Raw genomic sequence first — 18159 nt, forward strand, 5'->3', positions numbered from 1 at the left:
CACTGCTTCAGAGTTTTCTGGCACAGAGCAGCTTGCTTTTCAAAGCAGGATAATTAATCACAGCCACCAAGAGAGCAGAAATGGCCATTTGGGGTTAATGAGAGTGTGACAGCAATGAAGCTCTGCAAGTGTGTTGGTGGAAACTGGCCCTAGGAGGGGTGCTGTGGATGTAAACATCCCTCACTCTGCATATTGCATAATTGTATGAGCAGAGTATTGCCTGGTGTGCCCCTTTAATTTCACGTTGAGGAACAACTGAGGTTTTTTAGATAGTACTTTCAGAATATTGATATCACCAACATTTTATTTGTCCCTTTCAGTCATGGCATGAGTAGTTCATAACTCTGTCCTCTGGCTTGTCATTGTCCTGAATAACCTGTTGCTCAGGACTGTGCCATTTCCTTCCCTGCACATGAAATGCTCTGTCTCGTGTCAGTGTGTGCACAGTGCCAGCATTGCTGTGCTCATCAGTCAGCCCAGAAGTTTTGGCAGCAGAGTTTAATGACAAGTACGATGCTCACATCAGAAGGGATGGTGGCTGTCTCAGAGATATTTGCAGCTCATTTTGAAGCGGGAGCAGTGGCATGTGTCTGCATGATCCTTGAATTCCAGACATGAGAAGACACCATTTGGAGAACATATTCCTCTGCTTGCCTCCACGTTTTCCTGAAAGATTTTCACCAAATTCAGGAGAGGCTCTCATTTAGCAAGTTTTGTGACATTGATCTCTGGCTGCTCTGTTGTCTTCTCTACAGTCTGCCTCTGCCACAGTGATAATGAACTTCCACCCCCAGCCAAGCCAAACTGAAAGATTAGGACTTGAAAACACCTTATGTCATGTCACTGGCTTTATTAAGAGCATGAGGTTAGGATAAGGTTCTGCTCCACTCTTGATGACTTGTCTCCTTAGGATAGCTCCAGACTTCCAGCTGAGCTGTGTTTTCATGTCTCCTTGCTCTGTGCTCTATCTCTGTCATTAAGAGCTCCATTTCTGCTGCATTTCACAATGTTTGAACAGAGGTGACATACAAAGCTCTTACTCCCATCCTTGCTGGAAGATGACAGGAGACCACAAAGAAACAGTTGAGAGGGAAAATATCCTAAATTACACTCCTGTACACATAGTGTTGGAGGGTGAGAAGGAAAGGCAGAGAACGCAGCACAGTCATCTACAAATCATTCTGTCACTCAGAGATTGAATAACTTAATGACAAAGTTATTCCTGCCAACTTCTGATGGCTTCTTACCTTCACAACATCTGCACTAATTAGCAACTTCACTTGGAAGCTGCTTGTGCTGGGTATTGTTCTGCTGTCAGCTATCAGCCAGTGATACCTTGCTGCATCGAGAAGGAGCCTCCTCTGCAGCTCGTTCAGTGGTGGAGTTAAATGTGTGTCTGTGCTGCCTGGAACGCAGCTCAAGCGCATCACTTACGAGTCCTTTGGGTGGCCCCAGGATTGGCATGCCCTAATAACAGTGAACGAGTGCAAAAATGACAAATGTGACTGGAGGATGTGTCAGGAGAAGCTTTTCCAGCCTGCAGTGTTGGAGTATGGCGTGAAACTCGTTAGGAGTGTTCGTTAAAAACACTCAGGCATTCATGATGGAAAAGAAAAAAGAAGGGTTTCTGGGAATGGAAAACTCTTTAGTAGGAGAGTAAAAATGTTTTCCACGTTTGACACAGCAAAGCAAGACCTGAGGGGCAGCATGAGTGCGAGAAAGAACAATTATTTAAGGAAAATCTTGTTTCAAACCCTGCTGGAAATCTGCAGCTGGAGTAGTAAAGGGTGGGGGGGGAAGGTGAACTCTGATAGAAGACTGATGAATTTTATCCGGTCATTCCATGTTTTTAACAGCAATTTGACCACATTATAGCTTGTCTTAAATTAATATTTACTACCTGATTTGATCATTCTGGCTAGTTGTTTTTTGTTGATTTGTGTTTTTTAACTCATTACTTCCTCTACAGTTTCTTGGGATATTTAAAACTAACACAGTAAAAAACACCAAGACCACCCCACCCCCTAAAAAGAATCCTTCAATGCCCTTTTCCCCTCAAAGTACAGCTCTTAAAACCCCAAAGAAGATAACCATTCTTAATTTTTTTCTTATTTTCATTATTTAATTATTCTGCTTTAGAAAGCATTTATGCTAAAGAAAAACGTGAAAGAAAAAATAGGATCATGGCCCTATTTTAAACATTTCTGCAATTTATTATAAGAAATTAAGTTTGTAGCACTCTTCCTTCTCTTGGTATTATAGAATTTGGACATGAGGGAAATTTTCCAGGGAAATTGGACACTTTCATGGAGCTGCTAAATACAAAAGGACCAGCACGCAGTGAAGGAACTTCCCTGTAGTATTGTCATAGTCTTTTCTGGATGTACGTGGTTTGTATATCCTTCCTAGAGTTTCTACAACCCCCTCCTTTCTGTGAATGGTGGTGATAACATATCCCATGATAACTTGCTTAATTTATTAAAGGTAGAGAGTTTGTAGGAAATTCACCAGCGTTTGGCAGAGGGGAATGGGGATTTAGGAAGAAGAAAATCTGGCAAAGGAGATAAATTGATTAGGTCTGAGGAAGCAGGGACCTTCCAGACTGGTTTTCTTGTGTTCCTGGTGTGTCATTTAGCCAGCTTAGGGAAATTGAGAAGTGTGCCTCAGTGTGTCTGACGTGAGGTGAAGCTGAAGGTTATCAGTACATCACTGCAGACACAGTTTGGGTGGAATAAGACAAATCTCTGGTTTCACAATGACTGCTAAAGACTTTGTGGCTGATGACCAGCCCAATGCTGTCCCTGTTAATATTGACAATGTTCTGATTGATTGCTTTCTTAGGATGTTTTCTTTTTTATTGACTGTATTTGTAAATTCTAGAATATTTACTCAAGACTGAATGCTGCCAAATATTTAGATAATCAAATGATCTAAAGCAAGTTGTGTCACTGATTAATCCAGATATTCTCTGTGCAGGATTTTTTCCAGCTGCTAGCTCATACTATATTCTTTCTCTCTTTTAATTTTATGCTCTCTTAAAGCTTTTTTTTTACTGTTTTGTCGTCTTTGTCACTTCTACTAGCTTACAATTCACAAATCCTCTTTTAAATATTGAATACTGATGATCAACTAATACATCAAAGAATGCTGATGTAAAGTTTTTCTGCAATTTCCACTATGCCAGCGGCAAATGCAGTGAATCAACTGTTTTATCCATCTTCCTCTTTAATAGCAAGCATATTGAATTTTATAGACTAACTGAAATAAAAATAAATGACAAGGAAAACCACTTTATGTTGCTGAAAATGCGTACTGAGTGGATTTCAGAACTTTGTGATAATTCATAACTTCTTGTGCAGAACAGCAAAGTATTGACATTGCAAAGGAATTATTTCAGTTACATTCAAAAAGCACAGTGGATCCAAGTTACATAAATGTAACAGTAATTCTTGTGGACTCCACAATTATGCAAAAACCTTGGTATTCAGGGATTGGTTTTCTTTTCTTTTTTATCTCATGCAGAGGGAGCTGAGTAATTCACAGTATAATTTAAGGAGAAATTCAATTTTCTCATGAAGTATATACAATATTGTCAACATGTCTGTATAGGTTTTTACATCTGTGAAGACCAAATACAGAACAGAAATTGAGTTTACCATATACCAGTATTGTATCAGGCATCTCATGTTCTCCATGAAATAAGTTGCCCTATCATGTTCTAATTACATACATTTTAACTAAATTTACCTCCTGAAATATTTTCCTTAAAAATAGGTTTCCAGATGAGGTGCTCACACATCGGTTGCCTCACACGCAGGGTTTGCAGTTCAATAGCTCTGGAAACAATGACAGTGAAATTGCATTAGTGGACCTTTTTCCTTTGTAAGTGCTTAAAGATCAGACAACTTAAGCAGGGTAATCCTGGAGAAATAAGAAATGTTATGCATCCACACCGTAACAAAAGAACTGCTGTTGAAGTATTTTTAGTGTATTGATAAGCCGTCAAGTGCTCGGATGTTTGAGCATCAGTTGATGATCCAGACTCCAGCAAAACCTACCAAGACCTTCTCAATCCCATCCTTTTTTTTTTTTTTTTTTTCCAATACTTTAATTTTAAGTATCCCAGACTGGCAAAAGATAAAAAAATGAGTGCTCGGAAATGTCTGTTGAAAATATTTGCACTGAGCAAAAAAATGGGAACTAAAACATTTGGATTTGCAGTGCCACCAATATTCTGATTTTTACTGATGCACAAGCTCTGGCCACTAATTTTCCACTCTTCAAATTGAGGGTGAACATGACATTAAAATAATAGACTTGTCTTTTTAGATGACATTTGTCTTGTTTTGTTGGCCTTCGTGCTTTTTTATATTCCAGTCATCACAATCTTCTTCCTGGTCTGTTTCGTTCGGCAGATTTGGAGCTTTTCTGTGAGATGAGTTCCTGCAGCTGCTCAGCAGAACAGCCTTTCTGGACACTGGTGAGCTAAACCCAAGTGTTACTCCTCTTTTAAAATCAAACCCAAATATTGGCTAGACTTCCCCTTTTTGTTTTGTCACTAGCAGAATGGTTGCCTTTTTCCCAGAAGAAAGTCAAATATTTCCCTGCATGAGTTGTGTGTGTGTGCAGAAAGCTCAGAGCTACATGCAGAACTTGAAGAACCTCTCCAAAACAAGCATGGCCTTGAGTTCCTGTTGTATTCTGCCAGTCCTGGTGTTCTTGGATAGAGTGTCATGAAAATTCAGTATGCCCAAAACAAAATTCAGTGGCTGTACTTCAAGTCACTTAGGCTGCTTGTACTGTGAAAAGATGTTGGTGTGAGTGAGGCAGATTGCTGTCAGAAACATTAAAAAAAAAAAAAAATCATCTGTTGCTGAGGTTGGGTCTTAGGTTATTAAAAATCCTTTCAGGTGGTATAGATGAGAGGATCAGTAAGAACACTTGTAAGTACAGCACAGCAGTGCTCTCTTCTAGAGATACCTATTAATACATTGAATGTTTTATTGTCTTAAGCATAGTTGGTAATCTATACCTTTCCTCTTGCCTATCTACTTTCTAAAAAGACAGGAATAATAAGGCTGTCCCAATAGGATAATCCTCAGCAAGTAAACTAATCTCCTGTGTAGCCAAACATTCTCAGAAACTTGAGAGCTACACAAGGCCACTTTAGAGTAAAAACATTTTTGTCCTTGGGTGTATACAGACGGTGTTTAGTGAAGTGCTTGGAAGCCAAGGCAGATCTTTGTAGCAGGAGTTGAGATTTGTGGAAGTTGATGGCTAGAATAGAAAAAGCAATCTCTTCTTTTCACCCCTTTATTGGTGTAACAATGGGACAGTGGGGAAGCACAAGCAAATAAATATACGATTTGTACCAGGCAGAAGGGTTATAAATGGAAAAAGAGAGGAAGAAACAGGGGCAGGGAGAGATGGCTGTTATTTTTTTCCTTAAACAATCAGACAAGGAAACCTTTTCCTTCCCTTTAAAAGTAGACCTTCTACAAGCACATTGCTGGACAGCAACATAGGGAGGAGAAGGGAAAAGAGGATTTTTCCTGTTATATCCCATTCTGGATTTTTTCTTCCCAGCTCAGTCCTTAGCAAAGCAGCTTGCACAGGCCAAAAATGTGGTCCGTACAGAGCTGACCACTTACTGTGAATTGGGTAATTATCAATAGAAATATTTAATCCTAACTCTCTACTTGAAAATGGAGATATGTTTTTTTGTGAGATTTAATTTGTATCCTAAATAAGACATCTGTGTGTTTCCAACTGCTTGTCATAAACTGACCTGTAGGACTACTAACTAAAGAAAAATCCTTTTCTTCAACTAAGTAAGAAATTAAATAGCAATAGCTGAAAATGTAAGTGCTATTGGCAGGAATGTGCTTTTTAGGGTAATGTCCTTGTGTTTGTGTGTGCACGTCCTTAATTGCCCAAGCTGCAGTTTTCTGAAGAGCCTTGAACACTGATCTAGCTGACAGTGATACTGATTACTGAGGGTAACATGAAATGTGGGTTTAAAGAAGTTTCTGTGGGTATTGCAAATATTTTACATTTTCTCTCCATTTATACTAGATAGCATACTGTTCCCACTATCACAGTTTTTGAGACTCTCTCGTTAAAGGAAGTGGGAATTAGCTAATTGGGCATCCTTGAACATCAGGAATAACTCATAAGAAATTTATACCACCCCATTTCCTAGGGTCTCTCTCCCCAGCATTCGCACATTGTTTAAAATAAATAAAGCAAGCCTATAAGACTGTAGCCCATAGATTCTGATAGCTGGTACCTGTGTTAATATGACAACTGCTGAGCTCAAATTATCATGTCTCTAAGGACGAGCTAAAAGATTGCCTCATCTTAATATTGCTGAAAGCAAGTAAGTAACGTTTTTAAAACTTTGTATTGAGAAATGTCTTTACCCCACTAAAGGGCAATATCTTCACTCCCATTTTTGCACGTTCGGGCTGAATTTTTGTCTAAATGGTGCATTATGGCTATTATGTATAAATTACAGGGTACAGAACTGGCTATACTTATTTCTCTAACACAGGCACCACTGGTGCATGCTGGTTTTTATGGCATGTTACCATTTTGAATGAATTGAGATTATCTTCTGTGGAAGGTCAGCAATTTCAATGTCTTTCTCATGACAGGAGCTAGACAGTATTATCAGTTGTAATTTTCAGCTCATAAAGTAAACTGCTGCACAACATAACATGCTGCTGTGGCTTCCACCTGAGGTAGTTGAGTGTTATTCATTTGCTAAATGATCCTTAGGTGTAGTGTGAGCATTTTCTTCCAAAAGCTTGGCTCACAGAGCACGCATGCACTTGTTTAACTGGGGATGCTGGCAGAGAAGGCTGCTCGGCTCTCTCGGGACCAAGCACTGGACATGGGGCAAAGGTTGTAATCTGGGGCATCTTGGAAACCCCTCATTCCTTATTCTTGGCTGAGTAGTTCCTACTGGATGTTTCTGTATGCTTTCCTGTGAGGTGCAAATGGATTTGGTTTGGGTTTTTTTTTTTTCTGTTATCATCTGCTCAGACATTCACCTTATTTGCCATATATGCAGTCATTCAACATTTGTCTCAGAGTTGCACCCTTGGAACTGAGTGCCATAATAAAGCACCCATGCCAAAGATACTTCCTTGGAACAGAAGAAGATATTGATTAGGAAGCCAAAGTCCTTCTCTATGTATTGTATAAAAGTCCAGCTTGGGCATTTGGCTCTGTCTGACAGTATGCAATCTGGGGAAGGCTGTCATAAGTCCAAAACAGGGATTTTACACAGAATTTATTGAAAGATATGGTGCACACATCTTGGGGCACAAGAATAAGAACTCTGACACTTCCTGTGCAAACAGTAATGTGACCAAAATGCAGTAGGGCATTTGGAGGGTGTCTGTAAGAAAATTGTCAACTGAGCAGGTAGATGAAGCAAATTTCTATTACATTTGCTAAGCTCCAGCTGGGCACTGTGACTGTTCATAAATGAGCTTTAATATTCCCATTTTCTCAGCTGCAAATGCAATGCCAGGTTTATTCCTCAGTATTTCATAGAAAGCTAAAACTCTGTAAGCTCCCAACATATGCAGAGGGTTGGCCTGGTGTGTGACCTCTCTCACCTCTCAAACTGTGCTGCAAAACTGCAGACCTGGATCCACAGCCTTGTGGATTTCTGATGCTGTCATCTGTTTTCATTGTTGGGGGAAAAAAAATATGAGAGAAATTAATGTTCAGAGAGCAGAGTGTCACTGTGGGATGAAATGCAAGAAATAATGCATGGGTAGGTTTGTAAAAGAGATGTTTGCTGTGGCTTCTGTAGTTAACAGCGTTCTTTTCCAACCCTAATGAAGTCCACAGACCAGCAAGTAAAGGGCACAACATCAGTGTTAATTTACTTGAATCTCCCAGCAGAGGAGCAATATGAAATATTAATCCCTGAGAGAGAGAAATTACTGATGTGACCTTTGACCATGTCAGAAGTGTGGCCACATGTAGGACTCTCCTGGTGGTTTGCTGACAGCTTGGAGTACAGGCAGTACAGCCCCTAGAGCTACGAAGTCCGTCTGCATCTTCATCAGAGAAGCTCTTTCCTTTTTTCTTCCTTCCACAATGGCATTATTGCAATGGGCTTTTTCAGCTTCTCGATGGCAGCTGCTCAGGCAGAGAGCATGGAGACCATGAGCTACATCCTGAACTAGGCAAGAGCAGAAGTTTGCTGTAAATGTGATTTGCATTAATGAACACTTGGAGAGAAAGGATAAACAAAGAGAGGCTGCTGATGTGCAAGTGGGATGCAGCGTTTCTGACAAAGTCCAGCAGAGGAGCAAGTGGGGAAAGTGGCACAAAAGGAGCAAATGGAATGTTTAGTAACTATCATTTGCCTGCTCAGGGAGCCCTGTGATTTATATGACTAACCAAGTCAGCAAGCAGTGAGTGTTGATAATTAATGGTATGGCAATGATTTATGGATCAAGGACTACTTGCTCTAAGCATAGCCTCATAATTTAAATAATAAATAAACTAAAAATTTATTCATTTTGGGAGCAGCTCTTCATCAGCAACAGCAAAGAGAATTCTTCTTGTTGTTTTTTGATGCATATTCTTTGCTCAGGTGTATTTGGTTGCTTACACACTATCTTGGCAGGGGGAAGAAGAAGAACCTTGTGATAGTTTTTGTTGTTCTGTGAAAATTTTTGTTGTTCTGTCTGAATGCTTAAAGATTGATGAAATCCTTCATCTGTTTTAGTGTGGCTGTGGGTGTTCCCCTAACAATTGATTTCCAAAACATGGACTTCTAATCTGAGAAAAAAGTAAGAGAAAAATCCTGTCATGTTTTATGCAGATTCCCTGGTCAAAGCAGGTGCAATTAGATGCTGACTGTGCAGCCAATACCAGCACACTTCAGCATGCCCCAGAAACCTGAGGCAAAGCTGAGGGAGGAGAAAAAACCCAAACATAACAGATGTTGCCATCATTGTCCTTTTAATCACTGCCAAATTTGCTACCTGTGGGCTTCACTTGTACTGTGGGCTGCATGAATTGGTGTGACTAGGGGCTAGAAGATAAAAGCTTTCATAAATTGTAGATAACCAGGAAAATGGCAGTAGCTGCTTTTTGCCTCACCATCACCTGAACCCTTCTGCAAACCTGTCAGCTCTGGGAGGGCAGAGGCTATCGAGCACTGCTTTTATTTGTACAGTTCCAAATACAATGAGACTTTAACCCTGAATGAGATTTCAAAGTGTGACTAAATATTGTATAATAAATAATGCAAAGGCTTAAAATATGCAAATTCATGCAGCTACAGCACATGCCTTCATATTACCCCAGTGAATTAAGAGAGGGCAATGCGGTGGGAATAAAGAGGTGTAGTTCATTCAGCAGTTGCCCAAACAAGGAAGATTTTTTTATTATTATTATTATTATTCCTATGGGATTTTCTTTGTTATTCCTTGTCATTCTCTCATAGTGTTACTGCATGTAGGCGGTCCACTTGTCCAGTCTGCTGTCTACCTGCACTTCACCAGGTAGCACAGACAGAGGTCAAGCTTCACCTTCCTTCCCATCACTTCTGGGTATTTTGGCTCATTGATAAGTGGTTGTTTTTCCTGTGGTTCATCTGCAATAGACACTAAAAATATTTCAGGATTTATATTGCTTTAGTGGTGACATTATGCCAGCACTGTCACCTAGGTAATGGAGCTAATTGCCATAGCAACAAGGCTTTATAATTCAGCAGCCCCAACATTTTTGACATATGGGAGAAACTAAAGATTTGAAGTAGGACACAAATGAAACGTATCTGATTGGGCTAAGTCACATTAATAGTCATGAACAGGAATCTTCTGTGCAGAGTAAATCAAATCAGAGTAAACAATATATCTTTTAGAGGCTCATTTACTGCAAAATAAATTGTTTAAGATAAAAAAAACTTTCTTCCTCTAGGGAAAAAATAGCGGCATTTAATTAAGACTAGCAGATAATAAACCTGATTGTTTAAGTGTTATTGTACAGCCCCTGGGTATTTCTCCCATTTTAGGCATTGTATGAGACTAAGAAAATTACAAAGTACTTCTAAAAGGTTTCATCTGAGCATTCCCTCTCTTCAGGGATAGTCATATACCTTACCAAGCTGTGATTACAGTGAGAGTGCTGGAACTGGTGGCAAAGTTCCCTGAGCTGTGCCCTGGGGAGCTCTCACTGGCATGCCTATTTTCAGCTGTGCTGGTTCTGCCTCAGCCTTTTTTTGCGAATGGCATAATCTCCACATACACCTGGACACAGTCTAATCCAGCTAAGATTAGGCCCAAAATTATAAAAGGCCAGAGTGAAATTTGCCCTCATTCAAGTCAATGCAACTTTTACTGTAGAATCAGTAGCCAGAAGACATTTTTGACCATTTGACAGAGAAAGAGGATGGAAATACTACTCTTTAGACCCTAACTGGGGACTTCTAGGCATCAGTGAACTGGAGAAAGTTTAGGGAAGGTGGCCAATATGGTTAGGGCAGGATCATTTGCGCTGTAAATGTGGACAAAAGATCTGCAAGAGGCTACACAGAAGGGGACACAGTGACTCCATCCTTGGAGACTTTCAAGCTCTGACTGGTCAAAGCCCAGAGCAACCTGTTCAGAATTCAGGGTTGATCCTGCTTTGAGCAAGAGTTTAGGCTAAATGTTTTCCAGCTTTCTTCCATCTGGAGTTATTCTGTGGCTTTGTGATTCTACTAGAAGACACAATTCCTCTTTATTCCTCCTAATCTTCCTACCTATAGCTAATCTCTAAAAAGCTGCATCCCTATGGTGTCCTGTGAAGCAACAACAACGAAAATACTGAAGAATTTCTTTTCTGTAACAATGGGGAATGAATTTAGGTAAACAGTAGCTAATCACTGAATATAGTCTTTAATTTAGTCCATGTTATACTTGCCTGTACTGAGGTAAGTGTTACCATTTCAACCAACACGACTATTTTGGTTCAGGCAGAAGCAGTGAACAAATTGTCAGATAAAGAACAGTGACTCACTCAGTTTCTGCCTTCAACATAAATATTAGCTGCTCTCCAGTAAATGTAAGTCATCTGTGCTTAGCAATGCATTATTCTGCTAATAAAATGCTCCTTCTTCCAATTATTTACCCATATTATACAGGCTCAGCATTAACTTAAGCTTTTCACTCTGATGGAATTAGACATAACAATTGCTTTTAAAATATTGTTTTCCTTATCAGGAGTTTAGGTTTGCATCCCCACCTTTAGTCTCAAACTCTGTCTAATAAAATAAGAGAATTTGGGCAATTAGGCTGGAGGGTCAAAACAATCCTGACAATTGCTTTTCATTCTAATAGAGATTGTAAAGCACTAAGAATTTTTCTCTGCATCTTCTAAGTTTTTCTCATCATCACCCTTCCAGGCACACTTAGAAATAGATGCTTTGTGGTTTATGTTCTATAACCTCAGCGGCTTTGGGGTCTTGAAAGCCAATTTTAAAGGCTCAGAAAAATCACAGCAAAACAGCTGCTTGGTTTTATGAAATATAAATGGTATCATTGAAAATGCACAGATGGTTTCTTGGTGATGCATTTCACAAACATGCTTAGATGTTGTTCAAAATATGAATTTGAATAAATCTGTGATTAATAATTTTCTAGTTGGTGACAGCAGCTACTGGGGTGAGACCAGGTAGTTCAATACCTTAGGCTTATTTTTCCTTTTTTTTCATCTTTTTTTTTTTTTTTTTTGCATTTGTTGACATTAAAATCACTTTCTAACTAGCTTTTAATTAAAATTCAGTCTCAGATATAGTTTTACTTTGGCTTTGAACAGTGTGGAAACATAGGATGGCGGATTACCACTGCTAGAAACAAAAATGTAGATTCATTGCAGTTTGAACCACTGCATTCTTTGTATGAAGAGAGTGTGTTTGTGTAAGTTTTATCTTGCTACAGTGTGCTACACTCACATGAAAAGAATAAAGAGGAAGAGATGTCATCCCCTTCACAACATGTGCAGAATAATTTTGAGTCACAGACATTTGAGTGAAGAATATCCAGAATTTTTTAATATGCCTGAACAATAATTGCCTTAAGAGGGGAAAAAAAAGAACCTTAATTGAGTGCTGGTAGGGGTTTCTTCTGTGATTTAAGCAGTCTCTGAAAGGAGGTTGTTTATTTTGGCTGCGCTACATGTCAAGAATAGTTTGAAAGAAGCAATCGAATGCTTTTCCTTGCATACAGATCATTCATTATATAGCTATCAATAACTGCCTAATAAAACTAGTCCAAAATAAATCATGCTTTCTTAACTGCCTGGTAAACGTTGGCCAACACTTCAAGGCACTTCTCAATACAGTAGCATTTTACAAAAGCAATCTATACTCTAAGCACCCATTACTGTTACCAATTCATTAAAATGTTAAGTTAATGTATTCAGGCTCCTTCATTGGGAAGTGAAAGGCAGTTACAAAGCCAGCAAAGATGCATGTGTGTGATTATACTATGCCAGAAGTAAATAATAGAACGTTATTCAATTCGTAGCACAAGTAATGGGTTTTGGATAGCAACACACATCCATTTGAAAAATGATGGACATGTCAAAATGAGGTATGCCATAGGCAAAAAGTACAAACTTCTAAAATAGATGATAAGTTCAAGACTTGTGCCTGAAGTTTTGAGGCTCAAATAAGTCTTATTTTTTTCTTTAAAAAATAAATTAAACTGACCAGCAATCAAATTTTATTTAATTAAAATGTGCAATGTTTAGTGAAACGTTCTTAGGGTTTTTCAGCATATGCCTAGTATCTGTAAAACTTAGAACAATTGGAGGCATGCATTGGAAGTGAGGCAGTACTAACAGGAAAGCAGACATGTTTAAAACACTTTGCCTTAATTAGAAGTATTCAACTTGGCACTGAAGCTTCAGGCATGTTTGGGATAGATTTTATTGAAAATAACAGGTAATTACTAAAATTCAGTCCTTCTAAACATTCAAGCCTGGCAATCTCAGTGCAGGCATCTGAAATCAATGAATGAAAACTCTGTATGGAAGTGTTGGTCCTGAAATCCAATACAGAATCCCATATTCACCTAATAGTGTTTTAGCTGCAGTAAAACCTGGACATAAAGCTTTCTGTGCATCAGCTGAGTAAATCTGCTTGAAAAACAAAGTGCATGGAGTTGGTCCTGTTCCTTGGCAGCAATGATGATGTGATGACTTACATTTGAGTATCATGAGTAGGTCTGACTTTTTGCTCCTTGGAGACCTGCAGGCATCGGGCAGATCCATGGCAGCTTCAGCCAGTGCTGTGTAGTTGAGTTTTTGCTGCATCTTTTATGGGTAGCAGTGGAGTTTGCTTTTCAAAGCATGATTTTCCATGATTTAATCAAGGGAGGCCTCTGGGATCCAACTCTATGCTGCCTCACCATCACCTCTTCTGCTTGCAATCACAGTGAGGAGGGTAAAGGAAATGCAGTGGGATCTACTGGAGCAGAGTTTCATCTGCATGAGAGGGCTACAGCTCTGTGCAGCTGTGGCACTGAGGGTCGTGGTTTAGAGGGGGACATGATATTACATTCGCAGCTGGACTTGTTGATCTTAAGGTTCTTTCCCAAACTAAACTGAGGGGAAGTCGGGAGCTCAAGCAATCCATCTCCTCACCAGCCAGACCCAATCACAGCCACCCCTGTGGCTCAGAGTAGGTATTTCACCCTGCCTGGGGGGGAATTTTGATGGACTGCTGACTATTTAGAGGTACCAGGTGTTGCTTGGCATGTCCTAGTTGGTCAAACATGTTTCAGGGACTGGTTCATCTGTTGTCAAGCACAAAAAGCTTGTACGGAGGTGAGAACATGTAGAGGCCTGCTAAAGAAAGGGGTTTAATGGAGCGGGAGGAAAACTGTGGTGCACTTAAAATCTGCTGAAGGGTAGGTGGATAGATGACCAATAGATGGGTAAAGGAGAGGATGCTGGGATGCTGGTGGGAATTGCTGGAGGAAGGAGCTATGGAAGTGTGGCAGAACTTCCATCAGGGGAGAGGAGTTACGCACATGGGGCATGTAATGTGCACTGAGGGAGGGAGGCTGGAGCAAGAAAGTATAAGACAGGAAAAGTGGTTTTTATCTTCTATGGGTAAATTGGAGTTTTAAATGGACAACTTATCTGAATCTGTAACTAAAGATCTTCCAAGATGGAATTTCTAAAAATTCTGTAGATAATTAAGTATCTTTACTGCTGAAAGCATTTCCTAATACCTACTCTTGCTGCAGTCGAAGTTCATTAGCTTTTTCCTGTCTTCCTTTGTCACGGGTAAGAGCTTTTTACAGTGCTCTTTGCACAGATGAACACCCTTATATGCTACCTGTTAGCATTTTCCCTAAATCAAACTAGCCCAAATTTTTGCAGAAAACTGGGATCTTTTGTCACTCTCTGCTTCTCTCCAAGTGTTCTATACCTGCCCAGCAGCATTCTGGCCAAAAACCAAATGCACTATTCTCACACAGTCCTTGCAAGCCCCAAGGGGAAGGGAAAGATTACTTTACATAATGTCTTTATTAATATAAAACTGTGGCTTTTTGCCTCATGTAACATATTTGCAGACCTGTCAGTTTTACACACATCCTATATTTTATCATCTGGGTCAGACATAAATCATGGTGAGATTTCATCCCTCCACAGAGAGGCACTGCTTGGGATTGTCCTCTGGTAGTGTACACTCTCCGGATGTTTTTCAGGATGCTTTGCATTCCATTCCCTAGTTTCTTTTACACTGTGTTTCTTAGGTTTCTTATGAGTACGTTCTAGGAAATAAGATCAGAAACCTTACTCAAGTCAAGATATCTGGTATTTATTGCAATACCTCTCTAAATACAATACTGTTTACCCTGCCAAGGAAAGCAGCTAAATTGGTCTTACAACATTTGTTCCTAGTGACTATTTATTGGCTGTTTCTAGTCTTATTTTTCTTTTAGTTGCCTATACATTCTTCAACTGTTTTGTTTTTGTTTTTTTTTTTTCACTATTCCTTCAAGAGCTGAAATTATGTTATCTGTAATATTCTTTTTTCTACCTTACTGTACAGGAGCATTGTTTTTATCCCTCTGCAATCTTTTGGGTCTCCGCTTATTTTTCAGAAATTCTCAAAGATAACTACTAGGAAATCTGAGACTACTTTAGCCAGTTCTACAAAAGTATTTTACAAGAAATTTAATCAGACCCAGCCACTTGGAAAACATCTAGCTTATCTTTATCTCAGTGTTCATGGCACTGCTCTGAGAGATTATTCATCCTTATCTATAGGTGTTTAAATAAGTAAGCACCTTAATTACAGCTGACCTTTTTAATAAAGAATGAAATGAAAAAGGCACTGATGTTGAGATTAAGTTCACCATCTCCGCTTTCTCTGCTACTTCTTGTATTAGAGTCTATATTATGCATTGTCCATAAAACAAAGAGGAGGAAAGGACCTCAGAAACTTTCCAGACTCCCTGAACCCACAGCAATCAAAAACCCATCCTATCACAGTTTGGATCAAATTTTGATGGAGGCACAACAAATATGGCTGAGATGTGTTCAAGTACTTTGTATTATTTTGAGCCATCCTTGACAGGAAGGGTAAAAAGAGAATATGGGAATGTTTGCAAAGTGTCAATTGTGTCCCCAGTGGTGAAGGTAATGTGAGATTGGCACCAGACTCCAAAGCCTCAACTGTAAATAGCTCTAAAAAAACTCCTAGTGTGCCTTGAACAAAAAAAGTAATCTCTTTTTTATGCCATCTTTTTAAAGGTTTTTCATGTCATGCTCTGACATAAGAGAACATTAGCTACAATAGAGAAGATCAGTAAGCCTGAGTCCTGGGTGGGACTATGATAGGAGCATAAAAAAAGACTCCATAAATCTTAAATGTTTTGGCAAATGAAAATCAGCACTCTCAAACTCTGTAGTTCACTGGATGAGCAGCATACAACAAGGGCTTTTTCCTGATGCACTTGCAGTGCCAAACCCATTATTTTTCCCTTTCACATCCACACTGCTCTCTACGGATTTTGATAAATGCCTAAATGAGCCTGAATTTACACACGATTTGCTACTATTTACAAATTTACTACCATTTACAGAAAGGCCAAGACATTCAACAGTTTTGTTTCTGACTCATGCATGGATATGCCTTTTATTGCCAAGGGTAAGGTGTGTGGTCATCAGGTCAAATGGGAAAATCTCACAGGATTTGTGTAATACCAGAGGAAAACAGCACAAAGGGCAAGTATTAGCTCTGACATTTCCTTAAGGAAAAAAAAAAAAAAAAAAAAAAAAAGCTACAAAGGCTTTTAATATGACTTTATCATCTTGAATAGATCCTATAGTAGTCTGGACTTCTTAGGAGACTGCAAGAAGCTGCAATTACTGAAGGAATTCAGAGCAGTGTAGCACTTGGGACCTTATTGTGTTGGTGCTACACCAATAATTTTAAAGAATGTTTCTGGAATTGCTATTGTGCAAAATAAGAAAGATGCTTTAAAAACACATATCTGTGTATGGCTGGGAATAAATCCTGTTTCTGCTGAACTCCTTAATCTCTCATCCATTTGGGAAAAATTTATTTTAGGGAAGGAATATTCAAATGCATCTTCTTGTAGTGATGTGTTGTGAGGGAGAAGGGAATAGGGTAAGATATCCCCACAATCTCATGATGTGGGATGCTGAGGAGGCTGAATTTCAAACCTGGTGGATGCCCTGAGTCTCTGGTTGCCCAGAGAACAAAGATGCTTTGGTCTTCTCTTGCCCTTGAGTTGCTGCATCCTCCTGGTGGTGGAACTCCAACACATCCGTAGGATTGCAGGCTACTCAGCCCTGGCTCAGTCCTCATTTGTAGGGCATGGAATAGCTGAGGGAGAGGGGAAAAAAAAGTACATGTATAAGCAGTATTCTAGGCTTCTGTAAAATGTCTACTGTTGTGCCAGATGGGAAAATATTTGTTAAATTTACAGTAACTTAATTAGATTAGGATGAACTAATGAAAATTAGGAAGTCATGTGAAAGGTGGTCAAGAAGAAGCTGGCAAGAGGCCATGCTGAAAAGGGAACTCATAGAGAGTGTCTAGCAAAGTGCAATTATCATATTATGGCATAATAATCCAATAAATAAATAAATAGTCATAATAATTATTTAATATTTTCATCAATAACCTCACTACCAAAAAGTAGGAGAGAATTAATGCGCTTTTCCTAGTGGTGCAGATATGGGACATATTAACAATAAAAATGTGAATTACCATATTATATAGAAATAATTAGATGACCTTGAGATCAGGAACCATTTAAATGTGATTAAACATTATAGTACAAAATGCAAAGATATGCACTTTGGGACCATGAACAAGAATTTCAGGCATTAACTGGTGCTTGAGCTGGGAGCAGTGAGGAACCCAGGTCATGTGGTTTCGTCAGCTGCAGATGTAGTTATGAAAAAGCTCATTGGGGTCATATGTTATTAAATTCTTCCTTTAGTGTAGTGACTTCCACGCTGTGTCCAAGGCTGTATCTGAAATACTGTGTGCATCTCTTTGTATAATCACACAAAAATTAAAGATGGAATGAGAGAGACGGGCACAATGGTCTCAGCAGGCTTATGAAAGGAAATCAAAAGTGTGGTTTCTTCAGGCAGCTAGAAACAAAGGCTGAGAGAGGGTATGGCAGATATCTACAGATTTACCAGAGGAGGGGACACTAAAGGAGGGAGGAGAGGAAAATTGTTCTTTGAGCGGAAATGACAGCGTTGACACAACAGCACTTTCATGCGTCAAACAGGCAGAGCACTTCGGACACTTCGGAGTTTGCCCATAGTACAGATGGCATGACTCTTGCAACTAGTTTTTAGAATAGGAATTAATGAGTTTTAATTAAGAGTTTATGAAGCCATGTTACCTAGGACAGCAGAAGGCTGCAGGCAGATGTCCATCTCACTCCTGTGCTCGAAGCTTCACTGTGGACATCCCCATTCTCTCCTCCCCCTTGTTCCCCCTCTCTTTTTGTTTCTTCCTGCTCGCTCCCATCTCCAAAGCTGCCCAGATATATCTTATTTATTTTATTTGCATCACTTATTTTGCACATGGTTTGATGACTTTTTTCCTGAGATAAACTTGCCTGAGAGAGGGGACAA

The sequence above is a fragment of the Taeniopygia guttata genome, chromosome 3 (assembly GCF_048771995.1).
Source record: "Taeniopygia guttata chromosome 3, bTaeGut7.mat, whole genome shotgun sequence".
NCBI lineage: Eukaryota > Metazoa > Chordata > Aves > Passeriformes > Estrildidae > Taeniopygia > Taeniopygia guttata.